The sequence below is a fragment of the Gouania willdenowi genome, chromosome 7, assembly GCF_900634775.1.
Source record: "Gouania willdenowi chromosome 7, fGouWil2.1, whole genome shotgun sequence".
Classification (NCBI taxonomy): Eukaryota; Metazoa; Chordata; class Actinopteri; order Blenniiformes; family Gobiesocidae; genus Gouania; species Gouania willdenowi.
Window position 1 is genome coordinate 32,602,277 of NC_041050.1, and position 6,000 is coordinate 32,608,276.

The window sequence follows — 6,000 nt, forward strand, 5'->3', positions numbered from 1 at the left end:
ACATGAGGAAAACATTTACAAAACAACACCAAAAAAGAATGAACCCTTTGTTGTTCCCTGTATTAACACTCAGAAAGGTCATCATTCTGAGCACCGTTCTAAATTTCAATAGTGTCTAATTTTTTAAACTGATCCAGAATCAGTACATTGATCTGAATCCCCCTAAACATTTAATGGGATTTTCCATAATTGAAATTTTTGAAAATCCGTTCAGTACTTTTGACATAATCCTGCTAACAGACAAACGAAAAAATCTGATATATATTTTTCATGTTACCAGTGAAAAACTAATAAACAGCGAATGATTATAAGACACAGAAGCAAGCTACAATGACCTCATGTAAAGGAAAAGAAAAAAGGACGCATTCAAATTTACACTAAATCATCCATATATCAAAAAGTATTCATCCGATCAAACAAAAAATATACAGAGTGCCAATTGATTTAATAAGGAATAATTAGTAAAGATTTCTGCATTTTTTTAGACCAAAGTGCCTGGGTATGTCCTGAAAATTTATTGAAATGACCCATAAATAAACGTCGGTGAAAATATTAACTCCTGGCAGAGGTAACCAATCATTTTCAAATCAGAAAATCTTTTCCAGATTTTTTCCCCTATTCTGGTTTTCTTCAGGTTGCTGACCTACTGCAGTGAGTCCTTGTCAGATCAAAGCGTTTCACTGCCTGTGAATACAAACTGTGGTCACGGCTACAGATAAATCTCAGTCACGGACCACCACATCAAGCACAATTAGCATCATCTTGACTCTCCAGGCTCACTTCTAAGCAGGCCAGGGAAAAAACCGACCTGCTGACTCAGCACATTCCACCTGCAGCATGCAGTTCAAAGGCCTCCCATGATGATCACCCTTTGCACCTCTGCACGCCACTGTTTGCCACCTGCCCCAGGCACAGTTCACCCTACTGCACACCGTGGGTGACCCAGTGCTTCATCAGCAACTCAGCAGCTCATTCACACACCAAACTGACGTACCTGTTAGCTAAGTGCCTCAGGTGCTGTTTGAAAGGGTTTCGCTTCAGAATTAGCCACGCCTCTCCCCCCTCAGAGGGAAGGCAGCATATGGCTGGCTCCGATGAATTCCCCCACTGTTTCAAAAGCAGCTCCTAAGCCTTCGGGGTGATCGGAACTTCACGCTCCTCTTTACTAGATTAAGTCTAATAATCTCCCAGTAACGAGACCTTAAACCCAGGGCGGTAAAACACTGGGCCCCGGGGTTCACTTACACACAGTACATGCTGTTTTACCTTTTAACACTTTATTTTATGACTTTAAGTAAGAGTTAACATTCTCCTTCCACTTTCTCTTCATGTAAACATTGACAATTGGAATATAAAGATGTATTTTGAATAGCCTCAAAATAAATCTTATATTATTATATATATATTTTAACACATAACAAAAGTATATAACAGTAGTATATAATCTATGTGTGTGTGCGTGTGTGTGTGCATGTCAGAGTGTCTCCAACATGACTGGTTGTAAATATTAACTCGGTAGATGAAAGTTTGTTTTACTTGTTATTAAGTTTATAACATGATCAAACTGTTGCATTTATGTTGTACATAGAATGAAAATAGTTGGACAACTGTGTGTGTGTGTGTGTGTGTGTTTAAGGTGTATTTATGTATGGTTACATATGGCTTTGTATATATAAGTAGCTAATAGATCATTTAGTTCAAATGTAAAATTCTTAGGAAAAAAGGAACAACCCAACAAATCCACATGAACAAGCATCAGCTACAGTGGGGAGAAAAAACTCCCTTTTAACAGGAAGAAATCTCCAGGTTCAGAGGTGGCAGCCATCTGCTTCGACTGGTTGGGGTTATTGGACAAAAAGAGGAGAACAGAACAGGATAGAGAAATAGAACATCAGAGTGTCCCAGACTAGTTGAGCCGTGAACCACAGATCAGGAACTGCCAGCTCCAGCGTCAAGACACCTGAAACAGAAAAAGTGAGAGAAGGGCGAGGAGTATGGTGTCGGGTGGCGTATAAGCAATATGGTGGGTATACAACGAGGATCATAAGTGGGGGATTAACTACAACCCGGCACGACTGTGTCTGTCTGGACAACAACCCGTTAGAGGACTATGCGTAGATGGTGGATTGTGTTTGAATGTAATGTTGGTGTTCTACTATATAATCTTAGTTTTTAGTTCCTATTTTTAGGTTTAGGGCTTTGTTCCTAGTGTTTAGATTCACATTATTATACGGTATATGCTTTTGCGAATAAGTAGGTTTTGAGTTTAGCCTTAAAGGTGGAGAGAGTAGCAGCCTCTCGTACTAAGACTGGGAGCTGGTTCCAAAGACGAGACGTTCTGCCCGGACGATAGGGCACTAACAGGTCTTTAAGATATACAGGAGGTTGTAGCATGTCAATCTCCTCTAAATATGTATGTATGATCATAAATGAGTTTCTGTTTTAGTCACCAAACCTATTCAATAAAAAGCCAAATCTTTTTTAGAAACTACAGTTCAGAGTTAGCTTCAAAATCTCTAAAAGTACGGCTCTTTTTTTGTGGTTAGAACGTCTTACGAGGTTTTGGTTGCATCATTGTATTTGGTTGCACCACATTTTGTTCACATGCTTTGATACCTTGGTGAAGACAAAAGATGACAATAGCATTCCAGTGTGGAGACGGTCAAAGTTTCCTCACTAGGAAAACAAACCTAACAAGGTTTCTCTGCTTGACGGTGTCTCTTCCGACCTTATGCCAGACAGCCGACTAAAAATGCCAGGAATGCTAGACCGCCTCTCGATAGGAGACCATGTTCCACTTATTGGCTACTGGTGGGACAAGCCACGGGGACAATGTTCAAGATGAGCTTCCACACAATAGAAACAAGACATTTATGACTCTTCAGCTTGGGAAAAATGAAGAGTTCACACTCAGGCTCTTGTACTCCCACTGACACACTGGGAGACACGCTGCTCTCCACTGACACACTGAACATTTTTGGACTCTCTCTGGGAAAACTGAAGAAAGGATCTGCCCCTGATTCCGGCCAGGCTGTCCATTTAGGGTGATTTAAATGGTCTGGTATTACATTTCTGAGCCATTGTCTGTACTGGATTCCTCTCGTATATGATGCTTTTAATTATCAGTTTAACCAGTGCTCATCAGACTGGAGCCAACAAGAGTCCAACTTGACCCATGTGTTGAGATAACTTGTGAGAACCTAGGCAACCTAAACAACTGAGTCAACCATTTACCATTATATTTATTCACCAGTTTAAGGGAAACGTTTATTATGTTTATATTTAGGTAAAGCCATGTTGCTAGTTGTCTATTTTTCTTAAAATTTGAGAAGAAGCATTAGTAGAAAAGAAGATCCATCCCTCCCTCCCTCCCTCCCTCCCTCCCTCCCTCCCTCCATCCATCCATCCGTGCTCGAGATGTTAGAATAACATTTTTAAATCCAATATGTAGGAATAATGGAAGTAAATATTAGATTGAATTTATGTGTTGCTTTGAAAATAATAACTGGTCTAACTTAGAATGTGAATAATATATGTTGTAATGTTTTGTGCTTTCCCTTAAGATGCCTTCAATCAAACAAAGTAAATAAATGCACAGTGACAATACTAAATCAAAACAAGAAAACCTAAAATCAAGAGAAAATACAATACATTGAAATAACTTGTATTCTATAGAGTTATATATAATACATGAAATGAATTTAACTTAGTGATTACAAAGAAGTAAGTAATTTTGCCTTTACAGCTGAATTGAAACAGCAGTGTTACTTTCATGCTTACCACATAGTTATTTACAGCCTGAACAGTTCAAATATTTAGAGGAACAAAACAAAAGTGCTTTAAAAACATTTGAGAATGAAACAATATGTAGAATGTATAGTTTAAGGTAGTTAAAACCTTTTGTGTTCCGGTCAAATTTGGCTGATTTCAAAAGATTTCTTTCTAGAAAATATCGTCATTTTTTTCAGACTGGCCTAAAAATAAAGGTCATTAGAAATGAATGGGGGAGGCAAAAAAATTGTAAAAGGTGTTACTTTTTGTGATTGTGCTTTTTTTTTTTTCAAAACAATTGTTTAAAAACATTTTTCCTTGGTACTCTTGAGCCAAAGTAGTCTATGATAAACTTTGTTTCATCTAAAAATTTCTTATAGTCAAAATATTACAGAAATCATGTTTTGTCAAACTCGACATCAAGCCGTAGTGCCTCAGATCAATGAGGCGTAGACCCATAATTAACAAATAAAGGTTCCAAATTTGTCAAGATCACAAAAATCTTAAATTAATAATACAATCTAACACTTAAAGTATAATACATGTTTTATGTCAGTTTTAATGAGGAGTTGTAATTTGACCCTTTTTTAGCAGGAAAACAACATGGTTTAAGGTGAAACTAACACTAACTTGGGGTTTGCTATAAATTTGGAAGTCGTCTACACAAGCTTCAACATTTGGCCTCTTACAGCTCAGGTCTGGAGCGCCGCCTTGTGGTGACTTATCATAAGAACCATGAGCTGTTGGAATTCTCAGCAAATGCGTTTGACTTCAGACCTTCTATAGAAACTTCCAGTCTTTTCACAAAGTTATTGTAATTTACTTCCATAAAAGTGATGAAACAAAAGCCATGTTTTTTCCTTGTAGATGTAAACATCTTGTTGAGTAAAAAAAATCATTTGAAATTATCGTTGCTGGCCAGAATTTGGTATTTGTAGTGTCAACCAGGAGTGTGCAGGGCTTCTGCCTTTCATAAGTCCTAATTATCTGTGAAAACAGTCTGACTCTTCAGCTGAACCATTGCTATCTGAACCCCATATCCAAACCTTTCCCAATTAGACCCACTTTCCACTTTGAGGTTCACTCCTCTGAGACGTAGGAGTTTACCAAGACTTTTAACAAGTGGGCCTCTTTCTCTTGTTCACATGGGGAAGTTTACCCACATCTGTCTCAGAACCTCACCCCTGGAAGAGAAGGGGTCAGTGCCAAGGCCAGAGGTCACCACTTGTCCCTTTGTGAGCTAGAACCAACATGAACCTTGATCGAATGCAGCGGTCAGTAGGAAACACAGGCCAGTTGGTTTTAAGAGCCAAGGATGTGTGAACTGAACAGGAGTGGTGCTTTGAGGTGGCTTGCTGTGCGGAAGCATTTGAAAGGGACCCTTCAGGTTTTCCTGATTAAGTAAAGAACAAATAGATGTCCTGCTTTGTTGCGTCTTTTCTCCATCATCAATGGCCAGGGAACCGAAAAGAAAATAAAGCTGTGGTTTGAGAATCTGCAGGTGTGAATGGAAGCGTGTGAATTTACTGGAAGGAGTAGCGAGCGTGCATTCAAAGACAAAAAATATATGAGGTACTCGAGGGGGAGGTCTGTGTGAGAACAGATCTAGTTAGGAGCGTCACAACAGATCTGACAAAAACAGGCGGTCGGGTCAGGCCAAGCTTGCAGTACGGACCCAGCGGTGTTCGAGTAAATGCCTGAAAAACAGGAGTCTCACGCCTTTCTCTCTTTCTCCGGGTTGAGTTCTTTCACTCTTATCAGCAAGCCACCGTCCATAATTGAGCTGATTCCCAGATTTCAGTTCTCCTGACCACCCTTGCCGTGGCATAAAAGTGTGCAGCATAGTAGCTGATGATGGCCTGGCTTAAGGAAAAAAATGAATGTAAAAGGAAGTATTCTTCTAATGCCTTGAAAGAAAATGGAAAATCAGCATAATGACCATGCTCCCCTACCACATATTCTCTCTCTCTCCCTCACACACACACACACACACACATACGCACACACACTCCTTCTCCACCCACACCCATCCACAACCCAATCTTGATTAACCTCCTCCTTTCCCACCCACTCACATTCACACATACACACAGACACAAAGTGCCTCAGAGGCCCCCTGACAGATGGGGAGAAGGGTTTCAGGGGGTTCCTCTAAACAAATGGCACCCTGGTTTAGTGTGGTGTTGTCAGGGTCTGAATTGATCCCTGGGACCTCCGAGGCTTCTCTCT